This window comes from Brachyhypopomus gauderio, unplaced genomic scaffold, assembly GCF_052324685.1.
Source record: "Brachyhypopomus gauderio isolate BG-103 unplaced genomic scaffold, BGAUD_0.2 sc75, whole genome shotgun sequence".
Lineage (NCBI taxonomy): Eukaryota > Metazoa > Chordata > Actinopteri > Gymnotiformes > Hypopomidae > Brachyhypopomus > Brachyhypopomus gauderio.
This window is the reverse complement of record NW_027506896.1, coordinates 672,501-689,562: the sequence shown is the minus strand read 5'-3', so window position 1 is coordinate 689,562 and position 17,062 is coordinate 672,501. Positions and strand designations below refer to the sequence as shown.

General features: G+C 46.6%; 1 long non-coding RNA gene across 3 annotated transcripts in view; it reads left to right on the top strand.

The window, feature by feature from the left end:
- Nucleotides 1-2,044: 2,044 nt before the first annotated feature.
- The window catches only part of LOC143491462 (uncharacterized), an 18,437-nt gene continuing 3,419 nt past the window's right edge, over nt 2,045-17,062 (top strand). For 2 of the 3 annotated variants that reach the window (XR_013125204.1, XR_013125206.1), the window contains exons 1-4: nt 2,045-2,146; nt 8,563-8,658; nt 9,306-9,522; nt 15,689-15,722. This is a non-coding gene — a long non-coding RNA (uncharacterized LOC143491462). The remainder of the gene's footprint in view (nt 2,147-8,562; nt 8,659-9,305; nt 9,523-15,688; nt 15,723-17,062) is intronic. The other variant, XR_013125205.1, reaches the window with a different exon arrangement.

Below are 17,062 nucleotides of genomic sequence, written 5' to 3'. Positions count from 1 at the left end.
ACAGGATTCCTCAGAGGTGCTTTCCCTTGGTGGTGCCCCCTGATGGTGGCCCCTGATGGTGGCCCCTGGAGCACGCTGCTCTTCGTTTAAAAAAACGGTTCATTAATTAGCAGCAAAAATGTGCAAATACTCTGCTGGTTGTGTTCAGCTCCGTTGGCAAGTCAAATCTTACTGGAAACTCCAGCCCAGCTCTGCAGTCTGATATCCAGCCCTGTTGTTCTACTTCTACAGTGTGTACTGAAGGTGAGTTGCCAAACTGTCTAAAGACTCAGTCCCTCCACCCTGTCACTAGACTTCGCTTGGTGTCCTCACACAGAGCGAGTGAGGTCTGCCATCAGCGCCGAGTAGCACAGATGACCCAGAGTGGCCATGGCGTCTTAGCGGGACTCAGAGAGAGAGGGCCCGGAGTCCACCAGGCCTGAAGAACCCACACAAAGAACCCACATACTTTCTCTGGAAGACTTCCTACACCCTTCAGCAGCTCTGCTGCGCCCACTACCGTGTAGGTGCTCCACCTAACTGTTGTGTAATCGTGTCTTTTTTCTGTGACTGGTACTCGCTCCTCGCTTCTGGCTTTGTGGTTTTGTGGTGCAGACGCGCTGCGGTCTCTGGTCTCCGCGCACGGATCTCTCACATCTCCCCATAACCTGTTCTGTCAGTGCCAATGAAGCGGCTCCCTTTGGCGTGCGATCGAAGGAGGCACCGGCCGCACGCCCGCCGCCCGCCGGGGGCTTCACCCCGCTCCACGGGATCACATCAAGCTCGCTTTGCAAATCTAGAGTTATTATTACCTGCACACAATACATTTCTGTGGGGGAGGGTGGAGCTGAGGGCGGAGTGCCTCGCCGTTACTCAGCACCGTCTCACATATCGTCCGGACAGCACAAAGCGCAGGATCCGTGGATCAATGCAGGACTCCACAAACAGCATTAGTACACAACAGCATGCTATCAGTTTACTGAACAACAACAAAAAACCCCTCGTGCCGCCTCCCCGCGATCTGCAGGCCCTTACTGGAAACAACTGATGCATTGTTGCAGTGAAATTAATACTCCAAATTCATTAGCCGAATCAGATATTCAATCGACGAGACCCAAAATAATTACGTGCAGACGACCGAATGACGGATGATTTTTATGGCCGTGTGTTCTGTTCACTAGACGAGTCAGCCTTATTTCAAAAGTGGAAAATATGATACTGGCCAACCTCATCATAATAACAAAACACCAGCCACATCTGAATCTAATTTATCTCTCGTCTTTAGATTTGTCAGTGTCTTCTTTTCACTTCAAGGCCCCCGAGAGAGGAAATGAGGCGTGAAAGGTGCCGGTGTGATACGGGCTCTGGATAGCTTTCTCTTCTCATCTATAGAGCAGTTATTAATCCATAGACAATCTGAGTGTCCTGGGTTACAAAATGGGCAGAAGACACAGACAGACAGACAGACAGACAGAGACAGTGAGAACGACACCAAACCGATGTCCCATTTGTGTGCAAATATATCGGGTTCCTTTCTCCCTAGACATGATCGACATGTTGCGATACAAGAATGTCACACCAAACACTCTACACACACAGTGATCGACACAGTGAAACACTCTCCACACACAGTGATCGACACAGTGAAACACTCTCCACACACAGTGATCGACACAGTGAAACACAAGTCTCTCTAGGTGAAAAATATGATCCAGAAGTTAAACTGCTCACAATTAAACAGCCTGTACAGAGCTGGGGTCTTGAACAAACACACCGCTCTTTCACCCAGGACTAAATAAAGAGCCGTCCACATGCGCCTAATTAACGGGCTCCTCGTGAACCGTGGCCAAAATCACCTCTTTAAAATGTGCATTATTTTAGGCTGCATAAATTGGTAAATAGTTGCCCCGCTGTGTCACCAGAATGAGAAATGTGCAGTCAATTAGCCCCAAATCTCTCCTGCTCCACATACATTTGTGTCCTGCACAGGCCTTCACAGACCATGTAAATGATACTGCCTGTTTTCCGGGCCAGTCTGCTCAAACATGTGAGAGGGGCATCTGTACTTCAGTGTTTTACTGGAGACCGTCCTGTACAGATGGAACTCGAGTGTGGACTACACCAAATGAGAAGGACTCCGTTGTGTGTTCATATGTGGAACAGAAGGGTAAGGACCCTCACCTTAAAGCAGACTCGGGAAGCCACATTAGCAACGTTAAAAACAAAATATAAAATGGCAGGACGGCTCGTTTGAGTGAATCTGCGAAGCGTGGAGCGAGCCGCCAGTGATTGGCAGCGTGTGTCGTGTTGTGTGGTGGATGGCAGAGGGAGGCGACGTGTCCTGTTATGAGGTTAGCGTCTGCCAGCTACGGCCCACGCTTCTCCTCGCCACAGCTGTTCCCCAGGCCCGCACGCCTGTTTGCTAATTGCACGAGGACGCTAACGATGACCTATTTCTGGGGGTATTTTTAACCCTTCAAAACAATGTGTGACTTTATCAAGTTAAAGAGGAAATAGGGGCTCTTTTGGAGATGTGGGTTAATTAAATACCCTCATGATGGCTGCAAATGTTGAAGAGCACATTTGCAACACATTTTCCCAGCGAATAAGAAACAGGACAGATATTATGGTGAATCTGAGCTGAGCTGTTCTGCGTTTTATATGTGTTATTCCTAAAGCAGGCTTCAAAAGGACTTCCATAAATACTTTATCTTTTGTCAGTCTTTGCCAAACCCTGCCTATGATCTGGTGTGCTGTGATCTCACAGTGACCCTGGCCGGCAGGAGCGTGGAGGTTCCTACACCACCCCTGGGCGGAGACCAGGCAGTGTTCAATAGTGAAGGATCAATGGTCATCAGGGCCTCTGTGATGAGAAGGATGATGTGACAGTAATGCTGGTCAATGAGTCCATTTCCAGATGATTCCAACACTGTTTTACCTCCTCGCAGAGGTGCAGCATAGTCCTGAGTTCTGAGAACTGAGTAAAGGTATTGTGAGCATTTTCACAAAAAAGTCATGTTTGTACGTGCTAAATTAATGACTAAAGACTCCAATGTGAGTCGTAAGCGTTAAGGTTTATTTCAAGGTAAATGGTTTTGGGCTCATTTATGCCAAATCAATAAGAGAAACGTTGTCATTGAAGATAACTTCTTAATTTTATTGCACTCCTACATCGTGGTGTGAATAAATGGGTAACCGATTGCAGATGGCGCCATTATCCTTCCGTAAATGTCACACTGTAATGATGAGCTAGTCTAGAATCAGAACGGCTATTGAGACTAGTGATATGGAGGTCAGGGGTCAAGCCCTTACCTGCTCCCAACTCCCTGACACCCACATCCAGTGTGAGGGCTGAGGTGCGGTGATTATTTGCGAGGTCGTGTGCCTGGTGACGGGGCGGTACCGACCCTCTACGTGGCTCTTGGTGAAGACGTGTGAGCCGGCACTGGAGTTGCATGAGCCACACACAGTAATCTGTCACCGTGCTGCAGGCCTGCACAGACATTTGAAGCGCAGCGGCCCAGTCCGGTCCGGCCCGGCCCGGCCCAGTCTGGTCTGGTCTCGCCATGCCACAGACCGCCGTAATGGGAATTCATTGATCGGCTGGGCTGCCCCTGATTGAGTTAGATAATTAAAAAGCCTCTTGTATCTGTTCCATTAAGGATTGTTTGTGTAGCTCCTTTTGTGTGTGTGCTGGTATTGTTCCACTTGTGAAGTGGAAACGTTTCGGCCTTTTAGCTTTTCTTTCATTTCTGATGCTCCTTTTCATTCCTTTATTGTTTAAATATATTCTATTTGTCAAAACATTTATTTTATGCTTCCACTGGTTTATAACTTTATAGCTTCCACTGGTTTATAACTAATGGATTAAAAAGACAAAAAAATACATTGTGCATATGAAATATATCTTAAATCTTTCAGGAAGTGTCGGAAATATTTACAGAAAGCTTTTTTAAATCAGCATTTATTAGGAACATAGCTGATTTTGGAAAACACAGTTACGGAGACTTTAAAAGGAGTTGGTGAAATGCTGGCTGTCTATAATCTTTACTGTGTGTGTTTCTGTGTGTGTGTGTGTGTGTGCATGTGTGTGAGATGTTCATTGTTTATTCATGTAGATGACTGTCATTCATGTAAAGATAAAAAGAGCGATCTAAGAGCGATCTAAGAATCCTGTATCTCTAGCTACCTCTGAGAGCACCAGGCTGTTTCTTTCATGCGGGTTAATCAGGTTTCCACGTGAGCTATTTGTGATGTGCCGTCCGGCTCCAGCAGCGTGGTGTCCAGCGGAGGGCTGTGTCCGATTCCAACGTTCTGCTCCTGCCGGGTCGTTAGCTCTGCGTCACACGGTCGCTAGGCTTCGTACCAGGTCTGGGCTCACCGTCCTCTGCTGTCACTCTCAGCCGCCCCAACCTTCCTCCTGTTCTTCCTCCTCCTCCTCTTCCTCGGCGGCACTGGCGTCTGTGTCTGCAGCAGGGCTGAAAATAGTTGAGCAGCCCTCATTAACAGATTAGGTGTTGCAATGGAGCCACGTGTTGGGAGCTCAGTGGGCCATATCCTTCCTCTAGGACAGCAATTACGGCTGACTGACGTGTTCGGGCGCGGGCTAGTGGCCGGAAGAGGGGCCGGAGATGAAGGGCGACGCGCTCTTCCTCATGGGCTCGTGCCAGGGCTTCTGTGGCCTCGTGCGCTTCTCATGCGTCGCCAATCCAATCAGAGCAATTTGTATCAAACAGTGCGGGCATGGTGACGGAGGGGGAGTGAGGGGTGTTTGTCCCTGAAATGAACTATACACACAGAAACAAGAGCAACACGCAGACGCAAGCACATGCCCATGCACACACACACACACACACACACACACACACACACACACACACACACACACACACACACACACACACACACACTCGCACAGACTGTCCCTGCAATTTGTTGAGTATGAGCTTCTACATAAATAATAGATGAACTGTGTGGCATTGTCAGTGATAGTGGGATGATGAACACGATAACCTGATGTCAGCTCCTCACTGTGTTACTCACTCATGGCTGCCTGTTTACACTGGCAGTGTGCAGCAAATTAAACTGGCCGTGGCCGGACACCGATAGCCCGCGCACATCTCCTCGTGCCTCACCTCTCTGGCGAGCTGGGATAATGAGGCTTTAACGGTTTGCTGTGCACCTGCCTGTTCTCTGCAAACCCGCGCTGTACTGCCACAGTCATCACCACTGCAGCTCACGACGTGTACCGGCTTCTGGAACCAAACACGTCAAAACGCTTCGCTCTGACTTTCAGAGAGTGTGTGTCTGAGAGAGGACAAGAGAGAGTTGGGGAAGAAAGAGAGACACAGTGACAGAGAGAGAGTAAAAGAGAGTGAGAGGGAGAGAGAGAGGGCGAAACATGAGTCTCACAATCAAATGTTGACCCCTTCGACCAGCGGCTGCTCAGAGCCAAGCAGATGGAATTAGCATTCTCCATGCAGCCGTGGAGAGGAGGGGCCAGTGAGCACGCTGCTTCATTAGTGACTCAGGCCCTCTCTCGAGTGCCGTAGTGGGGGGGCCACCTCGGAGATGGGGAGCGGGGGCTCTGTGCTGTAATCAAATGGCTGCCCTTCCCATGTGATCAGGCATGCCCTGCTCCCTCTCTTAACTCCATGTATGTTAATCAAATAAATGTGTCCTGTAAATGAAGAGTGTGTGTGTGATTCCACCAGGCTGCCAGAACCTCCGCACCCTGCTCACCCAGTCACAGTCAGAGCTCCCAGTCACAGCCAGAGCTCCCAGTCACAACCTGAGCTCCCAGTCACAGCCAGAGCTCCCGGTCACAACCTGAGCTCCCAGTCACAGCCAGAGCTCCCAGTCACAACCAGAGCTCCCAGTCACAGCCAGAGCTCCCGGTCACAACCAGAGCTCCCGGTCACAACCAGAGCTCCCGGTCACAACCAGAGCTCCCAGTCACAGCGAGAGCTCCCAGTCACAACCAGAGCTCCCAGTCACAACCAGAGCTCCAAGTCACAATGACGGCATCGCACCCGAGGAGTCGCCCATATCCATTACATCACACACGAGGAGTCGCCCATATCCATTACGTCACACGCGAGGAGTCGCCCATATCCATTACGTCACACGCGAGGAGTCGCCCATATCCATTACGTCACACGCGAGGAGTCGCCCATATCCATTACGTCACACGCGAGGAGTCGCCCATATCCATTACGTCACACGCGAGGAGTCGCCCATATCCATTACGTCACACGCGAGGAGTCGCCCATATCCATTACATCGCACCCGTGGAGGAGTCAGTGGTTCTCTAATCAGAGGAGTGTCATAAGCCATCGAATGAGCAGAAGAGTATTTTTTTCAAGTTTCTGCTTTGTACTGACATGTTGGATGTAGCCAGTCTTCTAAAACTACATCCTACTGGGTCAGTGGTCTGGCGGTGGAAGCGAGGAGCCTGTAAGCTCCGGGATGCGGGTCATACCTGCTTTAGTGTCGTCACATGCGCTCAGACAACTTGGGTTCTGTCCAGAGCGTCTGTGTGATGCAGCCGCTTTCAGACCTCACACCTCCTGCACAGCAAGAACAAAACAACGGATAACACCAAACATAGTCAGCAGAACTGTAAGGTGCAATAGGGGGTCACAGGTCACTTCTTTAAATCTTTTAGAATTTAGAGGAGGTAATGTATACCTTCATTTAATTTTCAGGGCACTTCTCTCTCTCTTCCTCTCTGTGTCTGTGTTTCACTCTGTTCAGGTAGCTATTTAACCAGGACAGTGTAAAACAGTGACTATCACCAGGGGGCTGATAATGTTCTGTGCGCTGTGTGTGAGCTGTTGTTTATTTCACTCGTCTGCCAGGAGAGAGAGAAAGGGAGAGAGAGCGAGAAAGCGACAGACTTCACAAAATGGCACTAACGTAGATGTAACAAATAAGCTTGTGTGAAATAAACGTGCAGGGGAGTCAGGGTCATGCCTATCAGTAATTCTGTTCAGTCATTTTGGGAATTGTCATGTCTTCTCATTTCTTTTGAGGGAGCATACTTATAACTCGTCATTTTCTAAAAGCATGTTGTGTAATAAGAATTGAAAATGCACAAACTACCTGCATGTTGCTCTCATATATACATTTGATATTCAGGGTGTTCATGCCTCTGTTCTCTTGTGATTTTTCTGACACGTTGCTGCATGTGTGTGACACAAGTACTGTGTAGCAGTGCTACGTACAACACCGGTACTGTGTAGCAATGCTACGTGTCACACCAGTCTGCCTTACAGTATACTTCAACTTCAGTTACATAGTTACAGTATACTACTACATCATTTACAGTATACTTTTATATCAGTTACTGAGTTACATTATACTTCTACATCAGTTACTAAGTTACAGTATACCTCTACATCAATTACAGTATACTTTTATATCAGTTATATCATATAATGATCACAACTGTCTATTTCTGCCAAGATCACTTTTGGTGGGTCTGTGTAAAGATCTCGGACCCAGAAGAAGTTCCGAGCCTGCCCAGCGCATTAAAAGGCTTGGATGTGAGCTCCCACCGATGAATGAACCTGTTTAGTGTTGACTCGTTCATGATATGCCCTCAGACACTCCAGTGTTCTGGAGATATCTGGCTCGAAGGAGAATTTCATCTTGGTATAAAAGATACTTTCTGTGCATATGACTTGTGACAACCATTGACTGGGCCTGTGCACTCACTATCTCAATATTCCTGTCTCTCTTTTTCTGTGTGTGTGTGTGTGTGTGTGTGTGTGTGTGTGTGTGTGTGTGTGTGTGCGTGTGTGCCAGCATGTGACTGTTACCACTGTTTAGTCCAATAAGACCCCTGAGGTGTGACAGGTTTCAGCAGGGAGGGAGTGGTAGTGTGAGAGTACGTAAGCCCTTGTCTTCTAACAGAAGTGGACTGGGACTTCCAGCTGAGCTGCTGTGGGAGATCTGGATACAAACGATTCAGTCTGACATTGCTCAGTGGACTACAGTACTTAGAGCAGTGTTGGGTAAGGATGGAGTCACAGTTATCTCAAAATAAACACCAGTTAGGCTAGTTTACAGACAACCTGACAATGAAATGACCTACTGGGATTATCGTGCGGTGGTTTCATACCATGCTAAAACAAAATCATATTTAGGAGAGGATTCCAAACTGAAGTTAGAAGGAAACCTGTGTGTTTGGGTTCAGCTGGGAGTGAAGATGAGGAGGATGAGCCCAGCCTGGCTCCTGAAGCATGGTGCAGCTGTGGTGAGATCAGAACTTCAGCTGTGGGTTCTTTGTAAGGTTGCACACAGAAATGCTCCCGCGTTTCTTCTCAGACACCCCGCCTCCACCGCACCGTCAGAGTAGACACCCTGTCACGTTCTCACACGAACACGATAATAACCAGCATTACTGCTACTCTGCTCTCAAGTGCAAAGGATGCAGTTGTTGCTATATTAGGAGCCTTGCTGCAAATCTCCACCTCACTGTTGGGGAAGGTGGGTGCAAATAAAGCCCTGGGAAGCAGAAATGTGTTGTGGCATTGTCTGCCTTAATCTTCTGACTCCATCTTGACACTCCATCTTCAGCATGCAGATTCACTGGGGCTGGACAGGAGATGAGGATGTGGATGTCAAGGTGGTGAACTGCTGATGTCTGGGAACGAACTCTGAGGAGATAACGAGGTACATGTAAACAAAAAGCCTTTTCAGACTCAGACATGTGTAGCATGCATCCAATCAGTGTAGTACACATCCAGTATTCACTCCTTGATATGTAGTATACATCCAATCAGTGTTCACTCCTTTATGTGTAGCATACATCCAATCAGAGGGTTCACTCCTTCATGTGTAGCAAACATTCAATCAGAGGGTTTGTTCCTTCATGTTGATTAGCCTTAATGATAACTTGAATCAAACGGTCAACTAGATTCAACATCTTCTTGCCAACTTCTTTCTGTTTTGCCAATTTTTGGTGGTTTTATGCAAACATTCTGTTAGATGGCAGAAACAGAACAGATAATGGTTAGAGTGGGTTCTTTTGATCGCGGAGAGACACTCTCTTGTCATTGTTTGGAAAGTTCCAGACATTTTAGAGGAAAAAAAAGAGTAACATGGCAAAATGCCAGTGCCACCCACAGAAACAAAAGCACTTTTGCTGTTTTGTGTAGTTTACGGTAGTTTATGGAGCTGCCACATGACGTTTTTTGGGCATGAAAGTTTAATTGCGCTTCTCCGTATCCATGAAACTGTTAGACAGCAAGACAAACGTCTGCTCTGGTTGTCTTCTTACTCTAGCGGTTCATTCTCATTGTACAAGTGTATGTCATCAGTTCCAGGTAAAGAAATTGCGGGAATTGTGTTTGCGGGAGAACCCGTGAGAGGACGAGCGCTGCTGTCACTGTGTCAGAAGCCATAAAGACCTAATCGAACTCCTGCCGACGGCTGCTCGAGGTGCTTTGACAGACTTATCTAGCCCCGATTCGCTGGGCTTCGCGGCTCTGGAGCTGGGTGTAGATTCTACATGACAAGTACCTCATAAATGTACAAGTAAGTCTACACTCGTCTCACTCTTCATCATCTAATAACCGCTGTTCTTCGGAGCGCATGAACGCACTTCTGCCGCGCAGGAAATCCTGCGGTTATTACCGAAGAGTGCCGTCCCGAGACGTAATTCAATAATAAACAGAACAGCAGTTTGCATGCCACAGGCTAATGGAAAAACTGGAGTGGCAGACACCCAGATCCCTTCTGATAGAGGAATAAAAGGAGCAGCACTCCTGTTGGGTTCAGCCCCGCCCTCTTCTCCAGATGCAGGCCTCACGCCGAGCTAATGACCCCTGAACAATAAGCAAATGTTTAAGTAAATGTACTTGGGGGGGGGGGGGGGGGGGGGTAGCTTTTACCAGGCGGCATATCAATATTTTAAATGGTTTCCATTGCTGTCTCCTCCTAACTTGATTAGTTGCGTGATGTGTCCTGACAGCACTGTTGTTAGGGATACCCCATTAGCCATGTCTGTCATCCGATTTTCCCCCGGCACACTGCAAAACACCCTTATATTTCATAATTTGTTTTGCTATCAGGGCTGATTTGTAAATGCGCAAATTCTAATTAGCAGCAGCTACTGTTTCTAATATATTAAATATTAAACGGATCCTGTGGTGGACGACTTTCTCCCTATTTCCCCAGATGGAAGTTTGCACTATGCAAATTTATCTGCCTTTAAGGTTGTCAGCACTTTTTAAATGCTGTGTTCTTTAACCAAAAATGCTTCTTTCCTCTTCTGTTTGTTTTAGAGCTCCAGTCTTCTTTTAAGTTAATATTTATTCATCTTAGATCTCCTGCTTTATTTTTTTAATTCAATAAAACCTTCACAGTCCACTGGACTACTTTGTGCTTTCTGTGTTCGGCTTCATTAGAGGTGTCTTAATCTCAGGACTAGCTGGTTCTTTTACAGGCGACATCATTTGTCTTCTTAAGTCATTTTGTCACTTTCACATTATGAATTTGTTCGTTCATTTTTCACTGTGCAATGGAAACCTAAACATCAGTGAGTGCAAAAAACACAAACAAATGAAGCTGCCGTTGAGGTGGTAATCAGGAGCAGTATGAATCGAACAAAGTAATGTTTCACAGACATTTGTGAACTTTTTCTCAAAAGCAGCTCAAATGTTATGTTATCGTTTGATAATAGCTCAGAGTGGCCTGGTCAGCTGCCACCATCAGAGCCTCTCTTTGGCAGTGCCATGAGAACTGGACGTGTTTTGAAGTGCTTTCAGATATTTCATTTGTATTGAAATGCCAGACATTTATTGAACGCCCACTTATCCCAAGTGAACTTCAGTCTAATTAAGTTTCAAGAAACACATCCATCAAGCTATTGAGGCAGTTAATTTGCCATTGCCTTCTGGATTCGTGTTCCCATCCCCAGTGACTGGAATTCACCCAGGCTCCATGTCAGTGATGCTGTTCGTATCCCATCCCTGCTGGGCTGCAGCTGGCGTCTGTGCTCGTAGAGCCCGCTTGTCCCCCGTGCTATTAAACTCTTCTCCAGAAAACTCCTCCATTGTGGGCAGTTGTGAAAAGGAAGTCCCTCAGAGCTTGTCTCTGCCCGCGTTCGACTCAATAAGAAAGCGAGATTTCATTAAGGAGTAGTGATACTACACTCAAAGTGAAGAAAGTACCTCAAGCTAAAGGCCCAAGGTCATTCGTATAATGGAGGTTTGCTCTGAGACACTGCTGTGGAATTACAGTCATTGAGTAAGAAACCCCACTGCACTATTAAACAGAAGTTCTAGTTAGAACCACTTCTATATTCTTCAAGTTTGCCCTGAAAGAAGACTCGTCGGTGTCAAGGAGAATCCTCTCAAATCTGGCCAGGAAGCATCAAAGCGTTGCTTTCCCCCCCCCAAATGCATACTTGAAGTTTGTGCACTTGCATACTAAGGAGAACGTCCTCTCAGAAACAGGCGAGAATATACCATTTAGAATAACATTTGACATGGCCACTGTTAAGTGTGTTTTTGTTGGAGTGTGAAGTTCATCCTGTGACTCTAAGAGATTGATCTTTTCAGTCATTTTATCTTCTCCCCTGGGAATCAGTTAAACTATAAGTGGGCTTAACCACTATGATCCACTTTAGAGCTCGTTAACTGAACATACTAGCTCGTTAACTCAACATACTAGCTTGTTAACTTAACATACTAGCTTGTTAACTCAACATACTAGCTCATTAACTCAACATACTAGCTTGTTAACTCAACATACTACCTCGTTTACTCAACATACTAGCTTGATATTTCATACTAGCCCGAGCTAGCATACTAGCAGTAAAAATGTCATTCTGTCCACTGTCTTGACTGTCTGTCTTGACCAGGATAAATGTCGATGTTTCATGACAATAAGCTGACTTTCAAATATATCTCTAACCTCGAAACATCTCAAGTCTGATCCAGTTGTACTAAATAAAAGGATCGATAGAATATGCTAATATTTCTTTAATATTTTGTTGCTTAATATTTGGTTTTTGCTTGTATTATTTTGTACAAAGTATGAATGAGAAAGAAAGCCTGTTGTTTTGGGGTGAGTGGGAGTGATGCAACTTTATATATTGACAAAATTGACAAAAGTTTTCCTTGAAATGCAAACTAACCAACGAGATAAACTGCATCATTTCCTTTGGGATGATTGCTTATTTTCCATTGGAAAGACTGCTGATGGAGTATTTCACAGTCTCATAAAGAGTTAAAGTTTAATTGAGGGTTTGTACTTCAGAGACTATTGCACAACCTTGTTTTAGCCAATCAGCATCCAAGAACATGACTGTTTAACAAATGCTAAGCAACAATGTTTTGGTGTTGCCAACCTCTCATTTTCTCCATTTCTTCTTTGCCGTGTTTTCTTTTCCTGTATTTTTCAGCCCCTGGTCTTAATCATAGTCACTTAGGCATGAGATATTCTGCTTGATTGCCATTTGTTTGAATACTTGCTAAACAGAACATGGAATGTAATTTTTGTACTGTTCAAAAACAATATAAACAATAATCTCTCTAATCCTAGGTGTTTGAGGGCTAACAATGAGCTAATGAGGATGCACGGACACTTTAATTATAGTACAGTCCATGTGGTAATTAAAAACCTGGATATTAAATGTAGGTAGCCCTGAATGAAACATTAGCTGTACCTTCTAATTGGCAATCAATTTGGTATTCTCAGCCTATATGGAGACGAAAGCGAATAATAGCCTATTTAATCTTTTCTGTAATTTTCACAGAGGTTTCGGCGATAATCAGCACAATCTGTGCACTCTTTCCTTATTATACGAGCGAGTTTAAGTCTTTTGAAAGTTTTTGGTTAGTCATACAGCTCATAAACCACAGACCATACAGTGTCATTGTGATGCTTCTTTGGGAAGAGATGAATTATGGTCCTAATTTTTTAATTACTCATGCATGCGAGACAGTGATAAAATCCAACAGGAACACAAGAGCATTTGTATAAAACTCTTTTGTGTAATTCAAACAAAAGCGAGTCCTCTGTTGATGAATCTTGCGAAACTCAAATAATTAGGTGGAGAAAAAACAGCACTGGTGTGTTTGTGTTCTGCCTCGTCTTTGGAGTATGTCAGCTATGCAAATAATTCCCTCCATGATGGTTTCTCTTGTATGCTTGGCAAGTCTTCCAGACGTGCTAACAGGAGTTTAAGCACACGCCCTCACACACTCACACACTCTCTCACACACACACACACTCACACACTCTCTCTCACACACACACACACACACACACACACACACACACACACACACACACACACACACACACACACACACACATTTAAACCCTCAATACACTACCAGAACACACTCTCATTAGTGCAATTACGCTGGTGTGCAGAAACCCCTGCTTTGTCTCTTTCCCCCCTCTGCTGTTCTGTCAGCGTTGGTGCTGTTCTCTTTGCTACACTGAGTGAGCCCCCCCCCCCCCCCCCAAGCCCCCCCACGCCCCCCCCCCCCCCCCCACACACACTATTTGTCATGAAATCCCTCATTTGCTGGATCCTAGGGAAGGCAGATTATGCTTATTTTTCATTTGGACAGAGGGAGACGGAGCCAGGTGTTTGGCAGCAGTGAAGTGTTCAGGTGTAACCGGCCTGGTGACGGAACATGACGATCAGGGCTCGATGAAGGATGAGGCGTAGACAATTTCGGGGAGAGGGGCAGCCCACTGCCCGCTCCCTCAAGAGCACCCCCGTTGATCGGGAAGGAGGGGGAGACTTCACTCCCTGATTTGCACATACCACAATGCTTTTCCTGCGCCTTAATTAGCCTGTTCCAGCTTTTCTGAAACTGCAAGGTTTGCAGTCATGGCCTGTTATTCTGCTAAACTCATCAAGATCACTTTATAACTTTCATGGTCTTATAGTCTTATAGTTTTGTTTAGGCGTGGTCCACAGGTACTGTGAAGCTGCCTCTGAGAACTCTGGGTCAGCGCTTAAAGAGGTGGGTGTTGCATAGCGCATTCCTGTAGTTACTGTCGTACAGCTCAAACATACCAGTACAGTTTGTGATCTTCTTGCTGCTGTGAAGAGCTGCAGTCTTTCCTACACATGCTGCAGTATCAGGTCTCCATCTTCTGGCACTGATCACGATCTCAGTAGGATCAGCATTGCAGGATCTGGATATGGTGTTGAGTGTGAGGGAACCAAGCTGGTGTGTAATGCCACGATCTCACAAAACTAATTGAACGTAATAATTTCTTTTCTGGACAGAATATTTATGTAAACTAAGTGGAACACTGTTTATGTGTGTGTGTGTGTGTGTGTGTGTGTGTGTGTGTGTGTGTGTGTGTGTGTGTGTGTGTGTGTGTGTACGCTTGGGGCGGGGGTGTGTTCACACTGCTCACTCAAGCAGTAAATTACTATCGGCCTGAACTTGATTAAAGGGAGCGTAATGTATGTACATTAACCACCATAAGCACTGGTGTGATGGTTTCAGGAATGGGGAGGGGTGAACCCGCCTCTGTGGCTCGTTGGATTCAGGAATAGGCTGTACAGCCTGGTTCTCTGTGCACAGGTTCCCACCGAATTGCAGGAAACCTGCTCAAAAACATCCAGAGCAAACACCAGCCTGCTGCCTTTGAGCACGGCCCCGTTATCCTGCATCTGAGTGCTGAGTCATGCATGTCTAATGGTGCGGCCAATGGGCGGGGGGGCGGGGGGGTCCGTAGTGCCAGCCGGAGAGAGACACCCCTTCCCCCCCCACGAGAGCTGGCTCAGGGATGGCAGGAACATGCCCAAGCAGTGTGTTCATGCATCAGAGCCAGTCTGTCTCAGGACACGCATGGGGCTGCACAGAGGACTGTGAGGAGTAGGCGTCCAGGACCTCGGGTGGCACCGTCTGTCCCACCGGACCTTCCGCGGAGCACGCTGTGTAGCCAGGGACAGGATACACTCCACGACATGTTCCACCTCTGTTTGCTGGGCCCAGCTCTCAGAGGTCAGAGCGCTTGTCCTACAGCAGGAATGAAACGTAGAGCCTGGGGCAGTCTGGCGAGCGCAGGACTGTCATCACACCTCTGTCATGCCCTAATTACCGCCAGCCTGCGCAACAGAGAGTGCCACCATTTCAAAAGCAGCTTCATGAGATTTAGCCACAAGAACCTCCCAAAGAACAGGCCGCTCATATTCCCGAGAGTGCTCAGAGCTGTGGCCTGTGGCCCTCCACACGAGCCTGTCTTTGAGCTCTGAATGCTCTCTCTCTCTCTCTCTCTCTCTCTTTCTCTCTCACTCCCACCCTCCCTCTCCACCAGCTGATACAGTTTCTGTACTTGCTTCAGGAGTCTCTGATCTATTTGCTGCCATTTGTCATGGAACAAAAACCTTCCCTTGAATTCATAACGTGGGCCCCACTAATGGGACTTTGTGTGTTCTTTCGCACTGCAAATGCGCTCTACCTTATTGTGTAAGCATCCCGAATTGAAACATCCGACTTGTGAAATATTGACTTTAATATCTCATTTGAAAAATTCATGAAACCTTTGATGTTAAATCCATACTCAATTTAGCAAAATGCCACTAAAATATGCAGGGGGGGAGGGTGTGGGGGGGAGTGCATTATTGTGTGTGTTTCTGTAGAGAAATTACATTTTATGGCCGATGCACTGATCTTTCCTCTGTTTTCCTTTTTTTTCCTCCGTCGTCTGGGGGAAAAAGTGGAGGCGACCCATTAGAGGCGGAATGAAAAGAGGTATTGATTGGTCTCCTGTTCCTCCACCCTTTGCTTCATTTCCTAAATGCACGGTAATAAGGACTGAGCTGAAGCTACACACAATAAGCTTTAATGAATGAAGGCTTAGAGAATTAGTGAGAGTGTGTGTGTGTGTATGTGTGTGATCATGCACACAGGCTGCTGTCGCTGCTTGCCTTGTGTGTGTTCTGTTGTTGTTTTTAACCCAGTTGCTTTCTCCCGTTATCAAGAGCACACCCACTCCTAATAGCACTGTAATGCAATCATGACGATATATGATGATTTCTATTTATAAAGAAGAGACGCTCTCCTCTGTACGGGGTGGGGGCGATGTTTTAAAGGGGCATTGCGTTGGAATTAGATTTCTTGAGGCTAATTATGATCAAACGCTGCCTGTTGAAATGAATCGTGGTTATGGCAGGTAGGGATGGGGATGCTTTTAGCAAATGGAGTTTTGCTGAGAGGAGAGAGCGAGTGTGAATGCAAAAGGGGAGAGAGAAAGGGTGAGAGAGGGAAAGGGTGAGAGAGGGAAAGGGTGAGAGAGGGAAGCTGACGAAATGAGAAGACGGGCGAATGCTGTAAACTCCACTTGCGTGCTAATAATGCTGCATTTGCCTTTGGTAATTTGTAAGCACTTTAGTCCGGCCTATGGATCAAGCAGGAGAAGGGAACTAAAACTGCATTAACACGTAGAACTGATATGGATCCCATCGCTCTCTCTCTCTCTCTCTCTCTCTCTCTCTCTCTCTCTCTCTCTCTCTCTCTCTCTCTTTCCCTTACATTCTCCAGTACACTGCTTATAGTGCTGATGCCCCCAGCCATAATCCCTCAGATTAGGAGTTGAGAGAGATGGTTCTTTCTTCTGCCTCTTGCAAAACAAAGGCCCATTGTTCCTTGCATCACAGATGCTCTCTCTCCTCGTATGGAGTTGGTTTGGGAGGGACTGCATGGTTCAGGAGTCTTCTGTCAAACATCATTCCCAGAAAGACCGCAATCAAACACCATTCACCTTTCAGGGTGATCTTACAGGACGAAATGAAGTAACGGCCTCAAAAACGTGCTGCTGTCTCCCGTGAAAACCAAACTGCAGACATCGCTGCTTCCACAGAGGGAGAGGAAGTCACAGCATTTGCATTTTGGGGGTAGACGTGAACCAAACGGGAGGCTGTCTCATTCACCCTGTGTGTAAGAAGAGTAGGAAACACCCACATGCTCCAAATGGCATGTCACCCTCGGGGTGACGGCAAGGTGTTGGGGGAGAGGGGGTAATTGTAGACTGGTGTGAGGTGGGGTAGAGTGGTGTTGGTGGGGTAATTGGAGGCTAGCCTAGGGGTGGAGTG